The sequence below is a fragment of the Hippocampus bargibanti genome, linkage group LG09 (genome assembly GCF_051943395.1).
Source record: "Hippocampus bargibanti isolate YZ-2025 linkage group LG09, ASM5194339v1, whole genome shotgun sequence".
Taxonomy (NCBI): Eukaryota; Metazoa; Chordata; class Actinopteri; order Syngnathiformes; family Syngnathidae; genus Hippocampus; species Hippocampus bargibanti.
This window is the reverse complement of record NC_142742.1, coordinates 12,393,096-12,420,363: the sequence shown is the minus strand read 5'-3', so window position 1 is coordinate 12,420,363 and position 27,268 is coordinate 12,393,096. Positions and strand designations below refer to the sequence as shown.

Here is a 27,268-nt window from a genome sequence, read left to right as displayed (position 1 = left end):
GCTGTGTGACTGCAAGAAGGAACCAGGGCAGATATATCTTCTGAAGAACTGCTGAAACGTCCTTAGACTCAGACATTAATGTAAAAGCGACAAAACTCGCACTGATTAGGAAAGTAAGGTCATGTTAAAAGAAAAAAGAAGGAAAGAAAATGCGAGGAATGACGTTGACACCCTGCAGGGCTGATAATAATGGCATTAGGGTGAAGTGATGTAGTCTAAGAACAGCCAGTTTGGTCAAATTCACTTTCACGTTTCTAATATATGAACACAAGATAATCGAAAGTGTTTTCCAATTCCATGAACACTACCTATTTTTGAGTAGTATCTCATTAGAGGTGAAGTGTCTTTGTTGAGATCAGCATTCTCTATATACTAGAATTACCTTTCAATCTGATGTTATATGTTCACTAGTAAATCACAAGGCAGGACAACATCTTTTGTGGCCTTCTACACGGTATTTCATCCCCCCGCAAAATGCCACCATCAAGGAAAATCTAATCAGAATGCTTTCTCGTACTTTCAAGCTGGAGGAAGGTCAATCCAGTTAAACCCTTTCTTGATTATAAAATGAGTCACTGAGCAATGTCTTCTCTTTACCATCAATCAGATGCAACATAAAACGTATACAGCACAATAAAGACCTGACTGTATACAGTGAACCCTCACAACAGCCTCTCATTGTTCATCTTTTAGTCCTGTTAAAGTGTGATGATTTTTACAATATACAGACCACTCTGACTACACTGTGATACCCCAGGGTGCACAGTCGAGAAAGCAAAAAGACAAAGATAAGCAACAGAGACTCTCTCAAAAAAAACAACAAAGAGTAGTAAACAAAACGACCCGTGGATAGCACAATATACAGGAATGAGGTAACAACTATGACGATGACCGAGAACAACAAAAGTCAAGAAAATAAGCACTTCGACATGAGATGATAGCAAGATGAATCATCTGACAACTAGACAGAACTAGACAGAAAATCATATATATATACCTGTATATATATATATATATATATATATATATATATAGATAGATGTAAATCTATCTATCTATCTATCTATCTATCTATCTATCTATCTATCTATCTATCTATCTATCTATCTATCTATCTATCTATCTATCTGTCTGTCTGTCTGTCTGTCTGTCTGTCTGTCTGTCTGTCTGTCTGTCTGTCTGTCTGTCTGTCTGTCTGTCTGTCTGTCTGTCTGTCCGCCCGCCCGCCCGCCCTCCCGCCATGCAGTCGTCATTGACCGTCTCCTTCCCTGGACATTCAATGCACCATGACCTCTTCAGCAAGCAGCCTGTAATTGATCCTTGTTGGAGCGTTGCAGAGCCCCCATGGCACACTCACTCTGCACTTATAATACGTGTGTGTCTCTTCTTTCACTGTGCTCCTTAATGACCACTCAATTACATTTAAAGTGTAACCAATGGCCAAAGTCCACACCTGTACTGACTGCACTACATCTATTTTATGACTGGTGCCTTAAGGAGTTTCCAGTCAATGTGCATTTGCCCTGAGTGTGTACAACTTGAAATTTGGATTTCTGACAGAGGAAAATGGATTTGTTGGTGTTGTTCCAAGAATGTTTCCCTTATTTTTTGCCAGGAGTGCACACTTTGATAATCAAAAACATCCGAAATTCCATGTATTGATATTTAAGTAATTTACTGCCATTCCCGAGTTTATTCGGGAATTTCAAATATGATGTGGGGCGCCATTCCTAAACTTGTTCGGGTTTTGTTTCTTCTTGCTGGGGTGCCAATCAAGCCTCGCATGAGGGGGCAAAATTTGTACAGCCGCCCCCACTTGCACCTCATATTACTCCAGACCCATATAATTTAGGAATTAACTCTTGTTTTACGTTGAAAGAAGAGAGTCTAATGTTTCTTTCGCTGCATTGAATGTTTATGGAGTCCTAGAACTCAATACTCTATGGGTCCTGGAATTTGAGTGAAAATGACAAAAACCATTTCACTGGAGTGGACATACAGTATTTTGGCACAGCTGGCAGTGAATCAGTGAATCAATGATCAATTATTTGAGTCTTAATTATATTAGGTGTGTATTGAATATAAAGAGTTGTTCAAATCCTCGTTAATGAACATAAATCCAGATTAGGAATTGCAAATATGAACCCTTCACATGGACAATCTAATAATCAGACACACATATAGGATATTTGTCAAATCAGATCCCTATTTCCCTAAATGATATTCCAAAATACTGTTCTGGAGAAAAAAAATAAACGACTTTCCAAATTGTGCATCACACACACATTTTAAATTTACTTCCATCCAGTGGGAGACTGACATAAAAGATGGTGAGTGTGTCATATAAAAACATTTCCGGGAAACAAAAAACATACACATTTACCTCTTCGCCGACCCGCACGCGAACACAAACTTTTCCATTCAAGAATGTCAACAGTTTGTTCATGAAATAAATGGGCAAGATAGTTTGAGTTCATTTCGGCCTGAGTGGCGGCATGTACTGCAATTGTAAAAGCTCTTCGTTTTGCCACTGCCAAATGATGAGCCCCATTTGCCAGCCTAATTAATGGCTTATTGCATTCACTGAAATTTACTGCTGGAGCCCGTATGCATGCCAAACCATTCAGGGTAGACCCCACAGATAACTGCAAACTTGGCCCAGGAAAACTGACACCTGGAAAAAAACTTGTTACAGGGAGTCTGTTTATATGAACCTCTCACCATTCCTACCTCGGTGTATGTTTCTCCTCGCTCCACTGTCTCGTCTGACAGTTACTTGACTGTTTCACTCCATAGCCTCAATGGTGATGGTTGTTAGAGGGGTAAACACAGACTCACAACCCATTCCTTTTGACCAGGTTTCCTGGTGTGTTTGTCAGCAGGTGCCTATGGTGGTTATTACTGTTTGAATGTGCTGAGTGAAATTGTGAAGAAAGGACACCATCTTGGTAATACTCAATTTAATAAATTCCATGCAAATATTTCTCTTTCTTGGTTTTTAATCCAAGACAGTTGAACATGGTTAATCGTCTACCTCTACTATCGCCCTCAAAAAGTCAAATATTACACATTGGAGCGGCATGAACTTCTTCTCAAGTAAAACAACTCCGATGTTTTTGCTATGTATGACAGAGGTGTCAAAAGGTGTCCAATCTGAACCTTTGTCAGGCTTGAACAAGCTTGCATAGTCTTGCATCACACCCGTGCGCTCATTGCCTCGTCCTTGGTTGCATAGTGTAGAAGACACGAGGAATAAGAACGGGAGGCAAACACATCTCTGCAATAAACTAAAGATACTTGAATGCAATCATTAAGTGGGTGTTTATAAGATAATAAAACTAAAATAACTCATTACTCATGATAATAATAATAATTTTAATTTAGCCTCACTACCCAAAATAATAGAAGAGCAAAATAATAATAATAATAATAAATTAAACAAACAACTCCAGTGCCAAGGTCTGTGTCCTGTGTCCAGTGCCAAGGTTTTTGCCATTGTCACTTGAATTCCAGGAACCACAGAATATTCCGTTTTAGGATGACATAAACATTCACTAGAGCATTACAAACCATAGACTCTCTTCTTTCATCATAAAAAAGTTAATTCCTATATTATATGAGTCTGGAGTTATATAAGGTTGAAATGAGGGCAGCAGTCCAACATACAATGCAATACATACATTGTACATATTGGTTTATGTAGCGCTTGAACAACAGCTGAAGCTGGAACAAAGCACTAACATGGAAAGAAAGGAAATGCCGCCCCCTTGTAGAAAAGATAAAAATATTGCCAGAGGCCATGGCCAGTGCTTTATCGGCACCCATGCATGTAAAACCAAAATCCAGAAATTTGGGAATGACGCTCTACATAATATTTCCAATTCCCGAATAAATATGTGAATGGCAGTGAATGAGTTAAGATGTTATTGCATGTGATCAATAATTGTGTACGATGTGTGTTGTCAAAGTCAAAGTCGGCTTTATTGTCAAATATGCTAATATGCATGACATACAGCACAGATGAAATTACTGTCCTCTCGGACCCAGCATGCAAGGCACTTATAATAACTTAACAAACATAAACATGAAAACGCCAATTTGCCGGGAGAGGGGAGCCGCTGCGTGTTCATGCACCGCCATCTTGGGGAAATTTTTTTTGTCATTCATTGAAGTTGCTTTGAGCATAATGCAGAATGTCAACAGTTTGTTCATGAAACAAAGATTAACTTAACTTTGTGTGCAACAAAATGACTTATAACTATTATACACACACACACACACACACACACACACACACACACACACACACACACACACACACACACACACACACACACACACACACACACACACACACACACACACACACACACACACACACACACACACACACACACACACACACACACACACCTCAAATGCACACACACACTGTAAAAATATATATATCGTAAATTAGCATGCTGGAATAGATTGTTTTAGTGGTTCCATTCCGTGAGTTTCTCTGCCAGTATACCAAGTTCCCCAAAGTCAAGATGGAAACCCAATAAGACAGAAATATAGATTAAAAGCAAGCATGTTCAAAATGAGAAGAAACGGTTGCAGGCTACCCTTTTGCCGACATCCCCTTGGAAACGTTGTTTTGTTGTAGGCAGAATCAGTGTCTCAATCAACCCTAGTCTAAATGAGACACGGAGGAATGCATACATGGTGCAGCTGCTAATTGATCGATGGTTCGTACAAAGAATTGAAAATAAGACGTTTGCTTCATCAAGACAAAGCTTAACCGGAGCTCAATGCTCACATTCCTTCAAGCTATGAAATAATATTTAAAGTGAAATGACTGAATAAAACTAATTTTCTGTCTCAGCTGGCTCAGTAGCACTTTGCCTTCTCCACCGAGTTACAGCCTATAATACATTATATATCCTAGAAGTGGGCCACATAAAAATAAAACACTTTCCAAACCACATGTCATATTGTCCTCGCTATCTATCTATCTATCTATCTATCTATCTATCTATCTATCTATCTATCTATCTATCTGTCTGTCTGTCTGTCTGTCTGTCTGTCTGTCTGTCTGTCTGTCTGTCTGTCTGTCTGTCTGTCTGTCTGTCTGTCTGTCCGTCCGTCCGTCCGTCCGTCCGCCCGCCCGCCATGCAGTCGTCATTGACCGTCTCCTTCCCTGGACATTCAATGCACCATGACCTCTTCAGCAAGCAGCCTGTAATTGATCCTTGTTGGAGCGTTGCAGAGCCCCCATGGCACACCCACTCTGCACTTATAATACGTGTGTGTCTCTTCTTTCACTGTGCTCCTTAATGACCACTCAATTACATTTAAAGTGTAACCAATGGCCAAAGTCCACACCTGTACTGACTGCACTACATCTATTTTATGACTGGTGCCTTAAGGAGTTTCCAGTCAATGTGCATTTGCCCTGAGTGTGTACAACTTGAAATTTGGATTTCTGACAGAGGAAAATGGATTTGTTGGTGTTGTTCCAAGAATGTTTCCCTTATTTTTTGCCAGGAGTGCACACTTTGATAATCAAAAACATCCGAAATTCCATGTATTGATATTTAAGTAATTTACTGCCATTCCCGAGTTTATTCGGGAATTTCAAATATGATGTGGGGCGCCATTCCTAAACTTGTTCGGGTTTTGTTTCTTCTTGCTGGGGTGCCAATCAAGCCTCGCATGAGGGGGCAAAATTTGTACAGCCGCCCCCACTTGCACCTCATATTACTCCAGACCCATATAATTTAGGAATTAACTCTTGTTTTACGTTGAAAGAAGAGAGTCTAATGTTTCTTTCGCTGCATTGAATGTTTATGGAGTCCTAGAACTCAATACTCTATGGGTCCTGGAATTTGAGTGAAAATGACAAAAACCATTTCACTGGAGTGGACATACAGTATTTTGGCACAGCTGGCAGTGAATCAGTGAATCAATGATCAATTATTTGAGTCTTAATTATATTAGGTGTGTATTGAATATAAAGAGTTGTTCAAATCCTCGTTAATGAACATAAATCCAGATTAGGAATTGCAAATATGAACCCTTCACATGGACAATCTAATAATCAGACACACATATAGGATATTTGTCAAATCAGATCCCTATTTCCCTAAATGATATTCCAAAATACTGTTCTGGAGAAAAAAAATAAACGACTTTCCAAATTGTGCATCACACACACATTTTAAATTTACTTCCATCCAGTGGGAGACTGACATAAAAGATGGTGAGTGTGTCATATAAAAACATTTCCGGGAAACAAAAAACATACACATTTACCTCTTCGCCGACCCGCACGCGAACACAAACTTTTCCATTCAAGAATGTCAACAGTTTGTTCATGAAATAAATGGGCAAGATAGTTTGAGTTCATTTCGGCCTGAGTGGCGGCATGTACTGCAATTGTAAAAGCTCTTCGTTTTGCCACTGCCAAATGATGAGCCCCATTTGCCAGCCTAATTAATGGCTTATTGCATTCACTGAAATTTACTGCTGGAGCCCGTATGCATGCCAAACCATTCAGGGTAGACCCCACAGATAACTGCAAACTTGGCCCAGGAAAACTGACACCTGGAAAAAAACTTGTTACAGGGAGTCTGTTTATATGAACCTCTCACCATTCCTACCTCGGTGTATGTTTCTCCTCGCTCCACTGTCTCGTCTGACAGTTACTTGACTGTTTCACTCCATAGCCTCAATGGTGATGGTTGTTAGAGGGGTAAACACAGACTCACAACCCATTCCTTTTGACCAGGTTTCCTGGTGTGTTTGTCAGCAGGTGCCTATGGTGGTTATTACTGTTTGAATGTGCTGAGTGAAATTGTGAAGAAAGGACACCATCTTGGTAATACTCAATTTAATAAATTCCATGCAAATATTTCTCTTTCTTGGTTTTTAATCCAAGACAGTTGAACATGGTTAATCGTCTACCTCTACTATCGCCCTCAAAAAGTCAAATATTACACATTGGAGCGGCATGAACTTCTTCTCAAGTAAAACAACTCCGATGTTTTTGCTATGTATGACAGAGGTGTCAAAAGGTGTCCAATCTGAACCTTTGTCAGGCTTGAACAAGCTTGCATAGTCTTGCATCACACCCGTGCGCTCATTGCCTCGTCCTTGGTTGCATAGTGTAGAAGACACGAGGAATAAGAACGGGAGGCAAACACATCTCTGCAATAAACTAAAGATACTTGAATGCAATCATTAAGTGGGTGTTTATAAGATAATAAAACTAAAATAACTCATTACTCATGATAATAATAATAATTTTAATTTAGCCTCACTACCCAAAATAATAGAAGAGCAAAATAATAATAATAATAATAAATTAAACAAACAACTCCAGTGCCAAGGTCTGTGTCCTGTGTCCAGTGCCAAGGTTTTTGCCATTGTCACTTGAATTCCAGGAACCACAGAATATTCCGTTTTAGGATGACATAAACATTCACTAGAGCATTACAAACCATAGACTCTCTTCTTTCATCATAAAAAAGTTAATTCCTATATTATATGAGTCTGGAGTTATATAAGGTTGAAATGAGGGCAGCAGTCCAACATACAATGCAATACATACATTGTACATATTGGTTTATGTAGCGCTTGAACAACAGCTGAAGCTGGAACAAAGCACTAACATGGAAAGAAAGGAAATGCCGCCCCCTTGTAGAAAAGATAAAAATATTGCCAGAGGCCATGGCCAGTGCTTTATCGGCACCCATGCATGTAAAACCAAAATCCAGAAATTTGGGAATGACGCTCTACATAATATTTCCAATTCCCGAATAAATATGTGAATGGCAGTGAATGAGTTAAGATGTTATTGCATGTGATCAATAATTGTGTACGATGTGTGTTGTCAAAGTCAAAGTCGGCTTTATTGTCAAATATGCTAATATGCATGACATACAGCACAGATGAAATTACTGTCCTCTCGGACCCAGCATGCAAGGCACTTATAATAACTTAACAAACATAAACATGAAAACGCCAATTTGCCGGGAGAGGGGAGCCGCTGCGTGTTCATGCACCGCCATCTTGGGGAAATTTTTTTTGTCATTCATTGAAGTTGCTTTGAGCATAATGCAGAATGTCAACAGTTTGTTCATGAAACAAAGATTAACTTAACTTTGTGTGCAACAAAATGACTTATAACTATTATACACACACACACACACACACACACACACACACACACACACACACACACACACACACACACACACACACACACACACACACACACACACACACACACACACACACACACACACACACACACACACACACACACACACACACACACACACACACACACACACACACACACACAAACCTCAAATGCACACACACACTGTAAAAATATATATATCGTAAATTAGCATGCTGGAATAGATTGTTTTAGTGGTTCCATTCCGTGAGTTTCTCTGCCAGTATACCAAGTTCCCCAAAGTCAAGGTGGAAACCCAATAAGACAGAAATATAGATTAAAAGCAAGCGTGTTCAAAATGAGAAGAAACGGTTGCAGGCTACCCTTTTGCCGACATCCCCTTGGAAACGTTGTTTTGTTGTAGGCAGAATCAGTGTCTCAATCAAGCCTAGTCTAAATGAGACACGGAGGAATGCATACATGGTGCAGCTGCTAATTGATCGATGGTTCGTACAAAGAATTGAAAATAAGACGTTTGCTTCATCAAGACAAAGCTTAACCGGAGCTCAATGCTCACATTCCTTCAAGCTATGAAATAACATTTAAAGTGAAATGACTGAATAAAACTAATTTTCTGTCTCAGCTGGCTCAGTAGCACTTTGCCTTCTCCACCGAGTTACAGCCTATAATACATTATATATCCTAGAAGTGGGCCACATAAAAATAAAACACTTTCCAAACCACATGTCATATTGTCCTCGGGAGGGGGGGGGGGGCTGCCCATTAGTAGAAAAGAAACTGGACTGGGTTTAACTTGTCAGCCGGCTTCAAAGAAGACTGTGTGGGCCTCTCGGAAGCCTTGCTTGCTGATGGAGAATTATTGATTGTGTGTTCAGATATCTTGAGGCGCTGGTGTATAACACTGGGCTTAAATTCAGACCTGATGCACAGCCCATGCATAATTTATGGCTTTCCCATCAAAAGGTAGAAGCAATGCAAACGAAAGAGGGCTCAAGAAGCTTTTTTGTGTTGTTGTTTTTGGTGAATGTTTTCACACATCAACGAGCTCAGAGCTCGCCATGATTCTACACCAGTCGGCCCCACTGTGAGCGAGAGGGTGAAACTTTGCCAAGTGGGAAAACAATGTGGCACAAGCTTTTGTGACAATGAAAGATACAACAAAACATTTTTTTTTCATTGATTTACAGTGACGGATAACAAGAGCCAAATTGAGACATTTGTCTTTTTTCCATGACTTTTTCTTGTAAGCAGTGCAACATTTAGCAACATGTGTTTACTTCATTCCTTGAATTTGCATGTAATAGCTGCATCCACTAGGTGAAGAATGACAGCATCATACATATATTGATCTGTCTGTTTCTATTGACCACTGCTGCTTCGGGCTATGCTTTTGCACCAGTGACGTGCGGTGAGGTTCATGGCTGGTGAGGCACTGACGTCATCACAGTTACAAACATATTAACTCTACAGAGTAGGTTATTCACCATTTCATTGGCAACAGTTAACATGTTTTGTTTAAAATGTCATGTCAGCATTCTTCATATAAACTGTAGCATAGAAAAAAAAAAGAAAAAAAAATGTTACTATCGTATTACCTTTACTTATAAATGAAGTCCATGCGCCGCTCTTTCTCAAGAAAGGCATCTATACCTTCTTTGTAGAAGCCTTCCTTATCTTTCTTCAGTTTTGAAAGTCTCGATTTCTTTCAATTTAGATATGTAATTCTCCATTGTGAAAATAAGGCCAAGCACCCCGAAAAAATTACTGGATGGTAGCACTTAACTTGCTAACTGTATACTGTAGCTTGCTCTCACGAATTCTATTCTGCAGCCGAGGAGGCGCAAGAAGAATCTCTGTAATATCCAGTGCCCACTGTCATGAGGCAGGAGGACTGTGTGCCTCACCTATGCACAGTTTTGATAAAAATAAAATAAACACTGTAGTACAGTGTTTATAATGTAAAGTGACTCTACATTATATACACCAGCTAAACTGTAGAAATTTAGTTCATATACTAAAAGTGTTTGAACACTTTAATAGCGATATGCAGAGGGACAGCAATGCGGTCTTACTGCAGAGCAAGCCAGCACAGTTCGCATAGTCATTGCGTAATCCATGGTGAGGCTCAGCCGGCTGCTGCCTCACCGCTCGTCTTTACTTAGTATTTGAACGGTAAATGTGAAAATTCAACGATTTTGAAAAATAATACAAAAATGGTGAAGTTAAATGGAAAGGAACTTTAAAGTACACATCAATAAAGAAATATAACTGTTTAATGTATTTTTTCATTTGATATTTCCATGATGACAGGTGAGGGAGGGCCTCACCCGCCTCCCATGACTGCATGTCACTGCACATACTAAAGCCATTTATTCAGACAGAGCGACATTTGCTTGAAACTTCCAAACACATGCATTGTTTTGTGTGTGCTTATCACAATACTTAAACCGTGTCAGCGCTGGAGTCTGTTGCTAAAGTAAATATGTGGAAACTTGATAACAGGACAAAAACTATCTATCTATCTATCTATCTATCTATCTATCTATCTATCTATCTATCTATCTATCTATCTATCTATCTATCTATCTATCTATCTATCTATCTATCTATCTATCTATCTATCTATCTATCTATCTATCTATCTATCTATTCTTCCATCCATAACGTATGATCACATCTTTATCAACTTGTTGGAGTGTTGGTTGCATTGATGGGATCGGATGCCAGACCTACAGATCCAAACACAATAGGAGAATCAGAATCAGAATCAGAATCAGAATACCTTTATTCGTCCCGCAATGGGGAAATTTGCAGTCCACAGCAGCAATTGAAGAGGGATGGGGTTGGGGTGGGAGTGAAAGGATAGAAAACAAGATATTCTAAGCATAACAAAATAAAAATGTCAACTGTATACTGTGCAAATGTAGATGTGCAAAAACCGTTCTATAAACAAGACTGTACATAGTGCAGAATCAAGAGATGCATTTAGATATATTGCAACAACCCATATTTACAAGTGTCCAGTTTTTTTTTTTTTTTTCACATGTGATCATTGGGAATTGTGAAGCCTGACAGCAGTCGGTAGGAACGAGCGGCGGTACCTCTCCTTCTTGCAGCGCGGGTGTAATAGTCTCTGGCTAAAGGAGCTACCCAGAGCTGTCAGGATGGGCAGGAGGGGGTGGGAGGGGCTGTCCGTCATAGCTTTTAGTTTAGCTAGCGTCCGTCTGTTGCCCACCTCCTCAAGAGAGTCCAGCGAGCAGCCCACGACAGAACTGGCCCGCTTGACAAAGCGCTCCAGTCTTTTTCTGTCCCGGGTGGTGATGCTGCCTGACCAGCAGACAATGCCATAGTGGATGGCTGATGCCACCACAGAGTCATAGAAAGTCTTTAGGAGTGACCCCTGAACTCCAAAAGACCTCAGTTTCCTGAGGAGGAAGAGGCGACTCTGTCCCTTTTTGATTAGGGCATCCGTGTTTGTTGTCCAGTCCAGTTTATTGTTGAGAGTAACACCCAGGTACTTGTAGGAGGTCACCCTCTCAATGTCCGAACCCTGGATGTTCAATGGTGCAGGTGACGATTGTTTCCTGCAGAAATCCACCACCAGCTCCTTGGTTTTGCCAGTGTTGATCTGGAGGTGATTCTGCTGGCACCAGTCCACAAAGTCATTTGTCAGTCCCCTGTACTCCCTATCGTCTCCCTCTGTAATGAGGCCGACAATAGCTGAGTCGTCAGAGAACTTCTGAAGGTGGCAGGTTGGGGTGTTGTAGTTGAAGTCCGAGGTGTAGAGGGTGAAGAGGAATGGAGCCAGGACTGTTCCCTGCGGCGCTCCGGTGCTGCAGAGAAGCCTGTCCGACTCACAGTTCTTTACCCTCACGTACTGTGGCCTGTTTGTGAGGTAGTCTGTAATCCAGGAGGTTTTGCTGGGAACGTCTGGCAGAATCCCCTGTTAAGAGTTTTTACTCACACCTCCGGCAGAGCTTTGGCCAGATCTTGGTATCTTTTTTTTTGGCCTGTGGGACTCATGTGGCAGCTGATGGATGGCGAGTGAGCAAGCCGCCGAAGCAATAACTAATCAACCACTATGCCGCCGTGGCTAACTGCATTTGACAAAATTATATCAGAATTGTCCCAGACTTTGATTTTCTGGGCACCAAGTGTAATAAAGTTATTTTCATATTAAATACTGCCTAAAAAAGCATACATTGAGTCAAAATATGCAGCATTAAACTCAAATAACTAACTATTAACATCGGACATCGGAAGAATGAATGTCTCTCTGTGTCTTTGTTTTGTCATATTGTCTCTATGCTGTCATATTATTTGTTATTTAGTTTTTTTTGTTCTTTTGACTTCAAGACAGCGCCGCGAGAGTGGCTGCCTTTCCAGCAGCTCATGTATTTTGTTTTTCTACTTTCATTCCTTTCATCACTTTGCTGCTGTGAAATGTAAATTTCTCCACTGTGAGACTAATAAAGGCAAATCCAATCCAATCCAATCCAATCCAATCCAATCCAATCCAATCCAATTTCATTCTTAATCCTGCATTGTTTGCAATCCAGCTAGTAGAGCCTCTTTTTGTATCCATAGTCCTGGGGTGAAGACAATGTTTATTAAGCTTATGTTTCATGTACTACATATGACTCCAAACATTATTGTCACAAATTGTGACTCGCAATGTATTATTTCAGCCATGCTTTGGGGGAATCAGCTTTACAATTTTTGCAAAATCTGGTTTGGACAGGTGAAAACACAATTACATATTTATGCATGTATGTGTGTTTGTCTTGTCATTTCTATTCTGCATCAGTGAACACGTTTTCCAAATCAAATGTTTTGCAACAGCATCTGACAGCTTTCGGGAGCCTTGTTCAACACACTTCTTGATTTCTGAAGGCCTTTAACTGTTGGACCCCACATGTGGAATAGAGATGTGTGAAGAAGTACATCTTGCTCGCTCGCTTCATACAGTTACATATGATAAAGACAGTTGAATTAATATTTTGTGTGTGTGTGTGTGCGTGAGTGTGTTTGTGTGTGTGTGTTTGTGTGTGTGTGTGTGTGTGTGTGTGTGTGTGTGTGTGTGTGTGTGTGTGTGTGTGTGTGTGTGTGTGTGTGTTATCCGTATCTTCTTCTGTGATACACTTCACTTGTTATGCCCTTCTGTGTGTTTGCCACAGCGGGACACTGTGTTTTCAACTGTGCCCGTCCTCATTACTGGCAGGCAAGCACCTGAGAGATGAGCTGCATCCTGACCCCCGGAGCTGATTCTCACCTCCATTAACACCAGGAGGGGGTCGCCATGATCTGATTACTGGAGGGCATGAATAAGTGGAAGGAAATGTTAGGAAACAAGAGAGGAAGGGTGGAGGATAAAAATGAGGGCGGCAGGAAAAGTGACGGGAAGTGATGAAGTATAAAAAGTGTGGGTTGGTGGAGAGGGAGGGGGCGTGTTAAGGGATGCGCTTATGTCAGAAACACGTGTTATATGTATAAGCCGACGGCCGTCATTACGAATAATGGAGGCCATTGGCACGTCGCTCTGTCAGGGCGCCTGACTTTGATCAATACCACCTGATGAGGTGTCTGACTTCTCTGTGATGTGCATCAAAATGGAATATGTTTTTCCTCCCTAGTGAATCAATGAGGCAAGTGTTAAACTAATTGGGCAAAATTGCTAGGGCATTTATTGATTAATCATGCAGAAAAACGAGGTGAACGTATCAGAAGTCGGAGCCTCGGCATGCGTGGGCGGTGACACAGTGTGTTTTGATTGGACAAATGAATCGATAGTGGATGTGTGAAAAGTTGAAAGGTGTGTGAAATATTTAACGATGCAGCAGATTCACCGGAATTGGAATCAAAATATACAGGCATCAATTTTGAATGCCAGATTTGAGCTGCTCTGGATGATGGATTTTTCTTTTTGTAGCATAGAATGTTACCTTCGTCTTCTCATTCACACTTTCAAAACCTAGTCAGGCAGCATGTCTCATTGATTTCCGGATCTTTTATTGTTCTTTCTTTCTTGTTGTTTTTTGCTTACTTTTCGAAGTCAGAACGTGGTTCCATGAGAGACCAGAATATCTTGGCAATAATTTCCCTCTGCACTGTGGAACACCTGGGATGAGTTTAATCCACAATTAATTTGCTTGGTTTAATCACAGTGCAATCATTTCATCTGCCCCTGAATCCAAAATGATTTTGCCTCTCTTCCAGCAAACACCATTATGCACCAACCAGAAGCTTTCCTGCTGATTACCAAACATTTCTAAAGGAAAGAAACACTGAAGTATGTGCTCATGTTAAATTTATTTGCTTATTTTTAGGGTGTCGAAACCCTAAAGGCACTCATCGGACCCTGCCATGATAATTAAATGGCCGGTCATATAAGGATGCACAAACAGCAAATGCTTTAAGGGTTATTTCCTCCGTCACCCAATGCTAAGTAGGTTCTCATATAAAAAATAGCATTCTTACTTTATAATGCAGGGCAGCACAAAAAATGTCACACAAATGAACAGAAAAAGGGAAGACGGGGGGTACTGAAAAGCTGGAATGTGTGTTTTTTTTTTTTTCATTTTCCGAACATGGAGATAGTTAATCTATCAAAGCATGATGAAATGAATTGAAAGCAGCCGGCATACAATGACTGGGGAAGAAACATAGGACTGGACAGCATGATTTAAGTAACGGGCAAATAGACATGCATGCCTCCAGAGGTCACCGCTGTGTCAGAATGGAAGAACTCTAGGTGACTCGCGCACACACAATTGACTTAAGGAGACGTGAACACTCTGGTGGCTACTGGAAGGCAGTTTGATAAGCGCACCAGATCATATGTTGACCTTTTGGCGGCCTCGCAATGTTGCTGATTGCCGGATGGAGACAGCAGGGAGGCTGGCGGTCTGGCTTGCACTGCTCCTGGGCTCGTGCTTTCAGTCAGTGCGGAGTCTCAAGGCCACATTATTTTGAGTGGAAGTCCACCGGGTCTCGTTGTTTTGACCCGACGCAGTCCTGTTTACATACTAATGAGAGGTTTGGTCTTCACACAGCACATGAGCCGAGCACCATGTGTATGCTGCCGCTCACTTGCCTGGAAGTCAAGCTGCTTTCTGTAATCCATAAAAACACGTGGGATACATATTGAAAATCAAAAATGGTCAAGTCGAGAATTGTTGATGGAAATACGAGGCTAAAGTTGATTCAAATCAATAGGTTTTAGCTTCTTGTTAGGAGTTTAGCCATTGAGCCAAAAGGAAATGTCATAAATTACTCATGTCCAAATCAATGGCCCACGCTTGTTTTGCCTCAACTTTTAGAATGCATATGTTGAAACAACAACGTTGTTTGTGAATCCCATTACAACTAATGACATCATTGGAATTATTTGCCAGCACAGAGGTAAGACGTGGTTCTATGTGCAACAAGATTGGAACTAGAGCGTGTGGTTTAATAAAAACAAAACGTTGTACGTTGTACACGTTGTACACGTTGTCATTTCATTTTAATTAAGTCCCTTTACTGATAATTATAAAGAACTTCTTTGCATTCGCATCCCTTGCATGCCAATAATTTTCGGGACAATAGCAAACATGACTGTTCTGAAACACATATCACCTTCGTTCTTTCTACCTGTAGCTGCTGTCACAAAAAACATAGGTTAGATGTTAAGATTTAAAAGGGTTACAGACTAGCATGTCTGCCTCACAGTCGAAAAGTTGAGAGTTCGCCTCTTTCTAAAGATTACCCTGGGCTTACCAAATGTCTAAATTGGGCATAGGTTTGCAAGTGAGTGCAGATGTTTTTTTGCTCAATGTGATCCCAACAGTGGACTGATGACCAGTCCTTGGTGCACTCAACCTCTTGCTAAAATTGAGCTGGAAAGGTTTGAACTCATCCATCACCCTACTAAATACTAAGGTAGAATTTGCAGGTTATCAGTCTCATGTCTGATAGTAATTGTAACTTGTAAATGGTATAAATTCAAATGATGATTTGAAGGGTTACGATGATGTGTTATTTTAAAAAGAGCTTGAATCTGACTGGTGTGTGAGGACTTCCTTCGTCCATTGTTGGACACTGAGGGCAATCCTAAATCACAGTGACTGGCCCTGCCTTATGTTTGGCAGGTGAGCATCCCCTTGAAAGAATGTTCCAGCAAATTTCTGAACACGGGCAACTCAAGTTTCTAAAGGACAAGAAGGATGTAGATGAGGAGAAACAAAGGCGGACCCCCATTTACAACCTGTTTGGGATTTAGCTATCGCACCGTGACTAACACCCCTGCTGCAGCGCAGATGCTGATGAATTTCAAGACTGGCGAACAACACAAGATACGCGCTTAGTAAGAGCACATAACAAATGCCATCTGTTAAATAAATACAATATATTCACCCATCTTTTTTTCCACACAGGAGAAACTTCCCTGTGCATTAAATGAATGCAATTCATTGCACCTCGACACCAGATGGCCAATTATGTTTTATTTTGGCAGTAAAAGTTTGAGAAGGTGTGCAGGATATTGCCCATAATGTATACACGCAAGCAGGCTGCCGCCACAGGACTTCTTTTTAAACGGGCCTCGAGGGGCTCTGAAGTAGAGAGGGAATGGTATTGCAGAGGCGGAGGCGGCCACCTGCATGCTTTTGCTCATATTGCATGTGTGCCAATTACTCAGTGACAGACAGGGCGACGATGCTGACAGGCCATTGCTGTTTGGCACATGTCACGCAAGTGCTTGGTACAGGGCTAAGATGAAGGTTCCGTCTGACAGCTCGAATGGAGCAGGGCAGGGAGGGGGAAAAAAAACAAGAGTCGTGGTTGTGCTGGAAAAAGCAAGTGCGTATTATTAATATTACATTCTAGTGTCTAAAGAGTGTGACAGGAGATGACTAGAAGCATGTGAAAATTGCTCCAAAGTTTGCAGCAAGTGTTCGACTGTTAACTATTTATGTGGCAGACAGTATGAGCTGGGATTTAAGTGTGCTTCCCCGAGGCATTGCGGTACAACTCTGTGTATGAAATTCTGATTTCATGTAAATGTTCGAGTTGTCAAACAAGTATAGAGGTGTAAAATAATGGATCTCGCCCCCACCACCACAAATCCTCCCCCCAATCCGCTATATTCAGGGCCAGAGTTTACGGCCCTCCGGAAATTGGATTCTGTCTTTGTAGTTACTCTTAATGAATTGTCATTTTGAGGGCTTACCCAAAACAGCTTCAAAAACTCTCCAAATGTGTATCCATTGTGGTGAATATTTACGAAACACATCCACTGATCGAATACATACATTTCAAATGTAAATGTCATGGTTACACTTGTAGAGAGAAGAGAGAAAAACAGTTTGTCATTTTGCTTTGAAGCAACCATTTTAGGGTAATTTTCATCGTTTCCAAGGGTCCGTCAGAAACAAACTTGTCATCAAAATGTGGTGACATTTCTATCAAATCTGAATAAACTAAATGTACACTAGATTTATAATTGTAGAAAACGTCCTTGTTACATTGTCGTGAAGTTTGATTACATTTAAATCGATCATATATTTGTATGTGGTGAAAATTCCGTCCGAAAAACTAAATAATAGGTGCACCCGACTGGGAGAATTATATAGTTGGTATACAATAGCTTTCCTAATGACCCTCCTATTTCATTTAAACACTGAACCATACTTCCCCTATTCCGTGAAAAAAAAAGTGTTGAATATAATTTTCAATTAATTTTAAGCGGAAGTTACATCTACTTGGAAAATAAAACACATGTCAATCCAAACAATTCGGCCGTGTGTCGCCACTTGACTTACATTAGTGCTTATGGCAAGATCAAAGTGTGCATTTGCTTCACAGCAAGTATGACTCGTCTTCTTAAGCTCCGTATTTTAAACTGATATAAGCAGTGACGTGCGGTGAGGTTCATGGCTGGTGAGGCACTGACGTCATCCATGACGTCACCGCTCGTCTCTACTTGAACGGTAAATGTGAAAATTCAGCGATTTTGAAAAAAATCCTAAAACGGTGAAGATAAATGGACAAGAACTTTAAAGTACAAATCACTAAATACATCTAACTGTTTAATTTATTTTTTCATTTGATATTTCCATGACAGCTTTCCATGATGACAGGTGAGGCACTGCCTCACCTGCCTCCACTGACTGCACGTCACTGGATATAAGCATCATCAAAGTCAGATATTCAGTTTTGTACAAGACATGGGAGGACAAGCATTTGATGTTCCTTTACAAAGTGACATTGTCAACTCTTAGTGTGTCTGGCATACATGTAAGCGCTGTAAGATTTGTACGTGAATCCTGTAAAAAATATAAATAAATTGAGTTTTCACTCGGTCATTGCCATGTAAATGCAGCCTTAGATGGACAGAACATTTGAGTCTTTCGGGATTGCTGGTGTCAGGTCCCTAGATTAAAAACAGTAACACACAAACAGTCTACTGTGTGTGTACGTGGTGGACGTTTGTGGATGAATTCAAAAGAGGTCGTAGTAGAATTAACGCCCCCCTCCCTTGGTGATACCGACCACCTCTGTCATAGATGTTTCCGATATGACATGATTACCAAGCACACAGATGGGGCTCACCACTGCACACACGCATACACCTATGTGACAAAAGAGCCCGACTATTTGCTTTGTCTGCATGTCAGTGATTCTCCCACAAGCCTGGACGGGTTGAGTGTCACTGTCACACTATCCACGCATCTCCGCGGGCAGCCTTGGGACATCATTGTCCCTCTGTGTTTCTCTTAGGTGAAAAACATGGAGCGGGAGGATGAGGGTTTATGTGCTGATGATGAGAAGGAGAAGGTGGCATGGTGGCCATGCACCTCAGGGCTATTTTGGAGATTGAGAAATATCCACATGCCACAGAGGCCACTCAGACAGGCAGGACAGAGAGCTACTCAGACGGACAGCTCTGTCAGCGATGATTACCTCGCTGCCATTCTGACGTGGAGAGATTGGGGCCTTATGAACGCCTCTGTAGCCTTAAGCGGTGTTTCGGGGCAGGGATTTGCGAGACGAGCCAGTCACTGCTTATGAGAGGTCATAATCAGATGTGAAAGCTGTCTTGTACGCTTACAGGCAGCATTGTGGCCCAAAGTGCCGCTTGCTGTAATATTGATGCCGTCTTTCACCGAGGTTGCATTAAGGGGATGGGGGGCAAAAGGGAGGGGGTTGGAAACGCATTAGCACACCTGATAGCTCTGCATTTCAGGTTCAAGGATTCTGAACTCATTCCACTTGTGTCGAGGGATTCGGAATGTTAAACATGCAGGAGGATTAACATCCCAGGAAGGGGTGGATGTGAGAAGGGAAGAATTGAAGGAATTGTCGCTGTTAAGCACGTAAAGGGATAGTTAAGGCTTTGACAAACGTGCTGCAGTGTTGACGTGATTGTATAAAAATAATAGCCTGTCAACAAAATAAAACAAATTCCCCACAAATCTCTCCCCATGTGGTTTTCGCAAACATATCTAAATGCATGGAACGTGTTTGGTTTTCTTGGTGTGATTCCCAGGAGTCATTGCAATAGAAACCATCCATTAACTTGATGCTGTGCCGGATGGTCAGCCAGAGTACTGTAATAGGTGTGAAGAAATGCTTGTGGAACCACCGATTTATTTGATGCCACTCTCACTTCCTCCAATCTAGTGCTTCTTGATGGTTGCAGCGCTCACTTGTAAAAAAAAAAAAGAGGCTGAAAATAGCAGATAGCACATCTCTGGATGAAAGGTGCCTCAAGGGTGGCTATCAGGACGGAGGCGCGCAAAGTATGCACCTCGCTCACAGGAGTATACCAGCCCTTGGGGTCTCGGAAGTGATGAGAGCTGACAGTGGTTTGTGTGCGATGACTACTTGTATTTGTGATCCACAGCCACTGTGCCATGATCTTCACAAATCTCCAGGACTAGAAATGAGTGCCAAAGATGGCCCGAGAACACACAGCGAGGGTTATTTTTCAAAGTCAACACACAATAGAGAAACACACTTTTTCCAAAATAAGGCAGATTGTCAGTGGCCCATGTCATGGAAATCCTCTACAACAGGTAGTTTCTTTATCTCGGAAATATAAGGGTCTGTATCTGGATGCATCTTTCGCGTGCATAATTAACGGATGCATAAGGGACTAAACAACAGCAATGATTTCAAAGTGCTGACCAATAAAATTTGACTTGCATTGAGGGTTGTGAACTGAAAGTCTTGGCAATGTAATTTAGTAGTGTTTAGTAGTAGATGTTCAAGATGGCGCCCCCCTGTGTGGCTGCCTCCACAGCAGCTCTTTCCCTTTCTTGTCTACTTTTTCACTTCTTTACTTTTCCGTTTTTGTTTTGCCTGATCTCGCTTCATAAACCTACGGAGAGGAGATGGGCATCTTTTCTTTTGCTCATCGCCGTTATTTTTTACTTTTTCATCGCTCCTGTGAACGGGGAATCCACGCGCACGCGGAATCCCATTGTTTACAGTCGAGACCAGCTACTAGCGTGGCGGGCTAATAGCGGACTAGCGGCCGCCGCACCAGACATCCCCGATGAATTGAAGAGGAGGAAACGAGGATGTCGGGCCGGGAAAGATCGCCGCAAAAGAACGAGGAAATACCGACACGTTCTCCCGTCCGTCATCATGGGGAACGTGAGATCGCTCCCAAATAAAATGGACGAGCTGGCGGCGCTAACGCGACATCAGAGGGAGTACCGGGAAGCCAGCTTGCTACTCGTCACGGAGACATGGCTTTCGGCAATCACTCCGGACGCCCACGCAGAGTTGGAGGGCTTCCAACTCGTACGAGCGGACAGAAATGAAGGCAGCGGTAAGCAGAAAGGAGGGGGGATTGCTGTATTTGTGAATGACAAATGGTGCAATCCTGGGCACATCACGGTGAAGGAAAAACTTTGCACTCGGGACATCGAGCTGCTAGCCGTTAGCCTTCGGCCGCATTACCTGCCACGGGAATTCTCACACGTCATAGCCGTGACGACGTACATTCCCCCTACCGCAAATGGCGGCGCTGCCTCCGATGCCCTCATATCTGTTGTAAACAAGCTGCAAACCCAGTCCCCCAACGCCTTGTTTATCATCTCAGGGGACTTCAATCACATTTCCCTGAAATTCTCCCTCCCAACATTCACACAGTATGTAACTTGTGCCACCAGAGACAATAACATATTGGACCTATTTTATTCAAACGCCAAGGATGCATACAAACCCTCCCCCCTCCCCCCTCTCGGAAGAGCAGACCACAATATGGTTTATCTCCAGCCTGTGTACAAACCCCTTGTCCAGAGGCAACCAGCTGTGACCCGCACGATCAAAAGATGGTCCACAGAAGCTGAAGAAGCTCTGCGGGACTGTTTTGATTCAACCAGGTGGGAGCTCTTTACTGAGATTCATGGGGAAGACATTGACTCACTCACCAACACCATCACAGACTACATTAACTTTTGTGAACAAAACACCGTACCCACCAGGACTGTGCGGTGTTTTGCCAACAACAAACCATGGATTAATCCCGACATAAAAGTCCTCCTGAAGGAGAAGAAAAGGGCTTTTGTGTCGGGCAACAGAGAGGAACTGAAGGCCGTGCAGATCCAACTGAGGAGGAAGATCAGAGAGGGGAAGAAGGCCTACAGGATGAAAATGGAGGAGCAGCTGCAAGCCAGCAATGTCGCTGGTGTCTGGAAGGGCCTGAAAAACATCTCAGGCCACAAAAGCCCAGTGACATTGAACGAAAAAGACAAGGACTGGGCAGATGAAATCAACCGCTTTTTCAATCGGTTTGACAAGACGCCAGCCGCCCCCGGCCCACCGTCAACTTCACCTGTAGCTGCACCTGCACCAACTCTCACTGTGGCCTTACCCTCTCTGCCCCCTCTCACGACCAGCTTTCCACAACCAACATCTGCCCTCCCAACCGTTGCCACACCCTCAGCCGCCACTCTGCCTCCTGGTTCCTGCCTGTCTGTCACAACTGCGCAGGTGAGGAACCAACTGAGGAGGATGAAGGTGAGGAAGGCAGCAGGTCCGGATGACATCAGTTCCCGACTCCTCAAGACCTGCTCCGACCAGCTGTGTGACATTGTCCAGCACTTGTTCAACCTGAGCCTGAAGCTGGGCAGAGTTCCACAGCTGTGGAAAACGTCATGCCTGGTCCCAGTGCCCAAGATTGCCAACCCCAAAGAGCTCAACAGCTACAGACCGGTGGCGCTGACGTCTCACCTGATGAAGACGCTGGAGAGACTCGTCCTCGCCCACCTGCGACCGCTGGCAAGCTCATCGCTGGACCCGCTGCAGTTTGCCTACCAGCCCAGCATCGGTGTGGAGGATGCCATCATCTACCTCCTCCATACGGCGTTGCTGCACCTGGAGAATGCTGGGAGCACGGTGAGGATCACATTCTTCGATTTCTCCAGTGCCTTCAACACCATCCAGCCCAGTCTACTGGGGGACAAGCTGCAGCATGCCGGAGTCGACCATCACCTCACATCCTGGATTACAGACTACCTCACAAACAGGCCACAGTACGTGAGGGTAAAGAACTGTGAGTCGGACAGGCTTCTCTGCAGCACCGGAGCGCCGCAGGGAACAGTCCTGGCTCCATTCCTCTTCACCCTCTACACCTCGGACTTCAACTACAACACCCCAACCTGCCACCTTCAGAAGTTCTCTGACGACTCAGCTATTGTCGGCCTCATTACAGAGGGAGACGATAGGGAGTACAGGGGACTGACAAAGGACTTTGTGGACTGGTGCCAGCAGAATCACCTCCAGATCAACACTGGCAAAACCAAGGAGCTGGTGGTGGATTTCTGCAGGAAACAATCGTCACCTGCACCATTGAACATCCAGGGTTCGGACATTGAGAGGGTGACCTCCTACAAGTACCTGGGTGTTACTCTCAACAATAAACTGGACTGGACAACAAACACGGATGCCCTAATCAAAAAGGGACAGAGTCGCCTCTTCCTCCTCAGGAAACTGAGGTCTTTTGGAGTTCAGGGGTCACTCCTAAAGACTTTCTATGACTCTGTGGTGGCATCAGCCATCCACTATGGCATTGTCTGCTGGTCAGGCAGCATCACCACCCGGGACAGAAAAAGACTGGAGCGCTTTGTCAAGCGGGCCAGTTCTGTCGTGGGCTGCTCGCTGGACTCTCTTGAGGAGGTGGGCAACAGACGGACGCTAGCTAAACTAAAAGCTATGACGGACAGCCCCTCCCACCCCCTCCTGCCCATCCTGACAGCTCTGGGTAGCTCCTTTAGCCAGAGACTATTACACCCGCGCTGCAAGAAGGAGAGGTACCGCCGCTCGTTCCTACCGACTGCTGTCAGGCTTCACAATTCCCAATGATCACATGTGAAAAAAAAAAAAAAAAAAAAAAAAAAAAAAAAACTGGACACTTGTAAATATGGGTTGTTGCAATATATCTAAATGCATCTCTTGATTCTGCACTATGTACAGTCTTGTTTATAGAACGGTTTTTGCACATCTACATTTGCACAGTATACAGTTGACATTTTTATTTTGTTATGCTTAGAATATCTTGTTTTCTATCCTTTCACTCCCACCCCAACCCCATCCCTCTTCAATTGCTGCTGTGGACTGCAAATTTCCCCATTGCGGGACGAATAAAGGTATTCTGATTCTGATTCTGATTCTGATTCACTTGTGCACCTTTGCCCGTCCTGCGTGCCTTTGCCCGTCCAAAGTAATGGGCCACCAGGTGCACAAATCATGAGCCGACTTTCCCCTTTTTAACATATGCAAGCAACAACAAAGTGTTCATATTTGGAATTATCGCGTGGATGTCAATGTGGATTTTTATGTCTCAGGAATGTGTTTTGCACTGTAGCTTATGTGACAAAAAAATAACATAAACAAATGAATAAATACTACTACGACTACTATTACTACTACTACTACTACTACTACTACTACTACTACTACTACTAATAATAATAATAATTTAGCTGTTGTTAAAGCACAATATAAATCTATATATATTGTGATATCATGAGAGGCTAGCTCTCATCGGGACAGGACAAGAAGTGCAATGGACGACAGGTTTGGATACAAACAAAAGGTTTTAATCAAGGGTTCCAGAGGGAATTCACAAGCAACAAATGTTTGAATAGTGTCTCTTCCAATACTTATCCAAATAAAGTCTCTTCTGGTACTTAAATCCAAATAAAGTCTCTTCTGAGGTAAAACTGAAGACGGAGTTCTTTTCCAAGAGTCTCTAGGCCTCACCCCTCTTAACGTCCTCCTCATGTAGCCTAGCCACCTTAGCTAGGTTCAAATCCAGTGTCCAGTCGTGTGGTCCCAACTGGCAATGAGTTCCACGCAGCAATCAACTTCTTCACAAAGCACAGCAATCGAGCTTGTCTTTCCCCAAGCTGCACACTCAGAGTCTCTCTGCCTTAAGAGCCTTGCTTGCCAATCAAGCCCTGATCAGCTGCAGGTGTGTGGTTTTAATTGCTGCCTTCCACTAGGTGGGGCCAAGACTCTCTCTGGGTGGAGCGATCTTAGGGGGATGTATTTGCCCTCCAGGACACAGCCTCTCGTGACATCACAATATTGTGATAATAATAATAATAATAATAATAATAATAATAATCAATTGCAAATTTCCCCATTGTGGAACTATTAAAGGCTTTCTGATCCGACTTCGGACAGTTAGGACGGCTGAAAAAATCTTTGGCACCGCCCTACCCACTCTCGAGGACTTGCACACTGCAAGAATCCCAACTAGGGTGCGGAAAATCCTACTGGACCCTCCGCACCCTGCCCACCACCTTTTCCAGCTTCTTCCCCCAAGCCATTAACTCTTCGAACAGTCGCCCAAATGGAACTGTATAGTGCCTCTTTGCAATTTTTTGATGATGATACTCATACAGCGTGTTCGACCGGAAACAAATTCCTTGTGTGTTCTACATAGTTGGCAATAAAGATGATTCTGATTCTGATAATAATAATAATAATTAAGGACACATTAGCATCTCCAATTAAAGAAAATCCTTTCGAAATAATTTGTCATAGTTGGAAATGATCATTTCATCCCTATAATTATGCTTATGATTCAAGTCAATGAACAAACATTTCATTCATTGATTAAAAGCTAAAATGGGCTGTTATCCAGCATTGAGCAGCAAAGAGGATTAGCCAGCAGCCACGTTTTACTTAATATACAAATAAAGGTTTTCAGAGTTTCTGATTCTGAAATATGCAGAACACATTAAAGCTCAAAACTTCAAGGGTACATTGTCTCTCAATGTCCAATGAAAAGTACTTAGTTAAAAAAACTGCCGCTTACTGCCGGAAGAAAGCTGGGGTAGGTTCGAGCAATCCCATGACCCTTGTGAGGATGAAGCGGATCGGAAAATTGATGGATGGATGGCATGGTGGTTGAAAAAAAAAAGAAGTCGGGCATTTCAAAGTGATTATAAAAAACATAGCACCCATTTTTGGCACCAGTTTTTATCACCTTTAGGTTTTATTTCATGCCTTGAATTAGGAATAAGCAAAAGGGCCTCACCACTCTGAGTCAACGTATTGTATGTTAACGGTTTCGGTGTGATTAAAAAAGGTAGTTCATGATATTGTCTGTATGACTGTCGGAAGAACAACAAGTGACAAGTTCATCAGGAAGCAGTGAGGAACATCGGGTTATACAAATGACTCTCAATCGCTACTTGCTTTCAATCAAACCTCAGTGGAACGTTAGTTCTTAAAAGTGAGACCGTGTGCATGCTGATATCTATATTTCTGGAGTATTTTATTGGCATTCCATTTAAATGATTTCCAGGATGGACATGGATGCCTGGGTGCATATGTTAGTTCTGTTGACTGCTGTATCCAAATATGACTCATGTTCTTGCTTCCGCTCATCGAGAGCAGCATTCAACCTCTTCCTGGTCGTTGCAACCCTCCTTCTGCCTCAGCGAGTGTTTTCTTCTCTGGGTGAGTGGTCTCTGAGGGCTTCCTTTATAATGGCTGGTCATCCCTTGCCTCGGATACATGTTGGAGCACTGGGCCAATTCGCACAGATTTGCTTTAGCATGTTCACTAGGATGTGTTAAAACAAAGGGTAACACATGTTAAGGCGATACATAAGATGGCGGCGCGTGAACACGCAGCGGCTCCCCTCTACGGGCAAATTGGAGTTTTCATGTTTATGTTTGTTAAGTAATTATAAGTGCCTTGCATGCTGGGTCCGAGAGGACAGTAATTTCATCTGTGCTGTATGTCATGCATATTAGCATATTTGACAATAAAGCTGACTTTGACTTTGACTTTTGACATGTGGATTCAAAGTTGTGTGGTCACTTGTTTCGCTGATGCTTTCGCCCTCCCGGCCTTTGTCCATCCGACAACAGGTCCATCCTGATTCATAAATAAATGTCACCCTATCTCCTTTGTTCAGGGTGCTGTTAATACTGATGGCATGGAGAAGCTGAACTCTAATCTCCAGAGAGCATCATGCCAAGAATGACCTAAAGCACAGGTGTCAAAGTCAATGCCCGGGAACCAAATCCGGCCAGCAACGTCATTTTAGTCAGCCCGCGAAAGGAAATGAAACTTGTTAAATTCCATGATGATGATGAAATTGTCTCATGAAAACCACAATAACAGTTATTATTCTTGACTTCAGATTTGTAAACTAGTTATTCATTAATTTGTTGGGCGCAATACATGTAATATGTAGAGGGAATTCAACATTATATTGGCTTTCTTAAATTCATAATGACCACCGAGAAGCAACCGTAACTACAATGTGAAAAAAAAAATAGTTTGACACCCTTTATCTATATTGTTAGGATGTTTTTGTTAACCTCCATGTTCTCAAAAGCAACTTCAGAAGGGTCAAGCTTGAGAAAGTCAAGCCGCCACAATGCGAGCACCTTCACGATATACATAAGGCACACCAGCCAAACATTAACCTCAGAGAATTGATATGGAAAGAACCGTGATATAAATTTGTGTACACTGATAAATGAATCCTTCCTAAATCTGCCAAATATGTTATCATCACGATTCCCACATGCAGAATCAATTTAATGTCTGGGCGGGACC

At 42.5% G+C, this 27,268-nt stretch overlaps 1 protein-coding gene across 1 annotated transcript in view; it reads right to left on the bottom strand.

Annotated features, from left to right (window-relative positions):
* The window catches only part of rnf144aa (ring finger protein 144aa), a 154,829-nt gene extending 129,673 nt beyond the window's left edge, over positions 1–25,156 (bottom strand). Inside the window, exon 1 of the mRNA XM_089003890.1 lies at positions 25,134–25,156. The gene's annotated coding sequence lies outside the window, so the exon portion shown is untranslated. The remainder of the gene's footprint in view (positions 1–25,133) is intronic.
* Between the last annotated feature and the right edge of the window lie 2,112 nt (positions 25,157–27,268).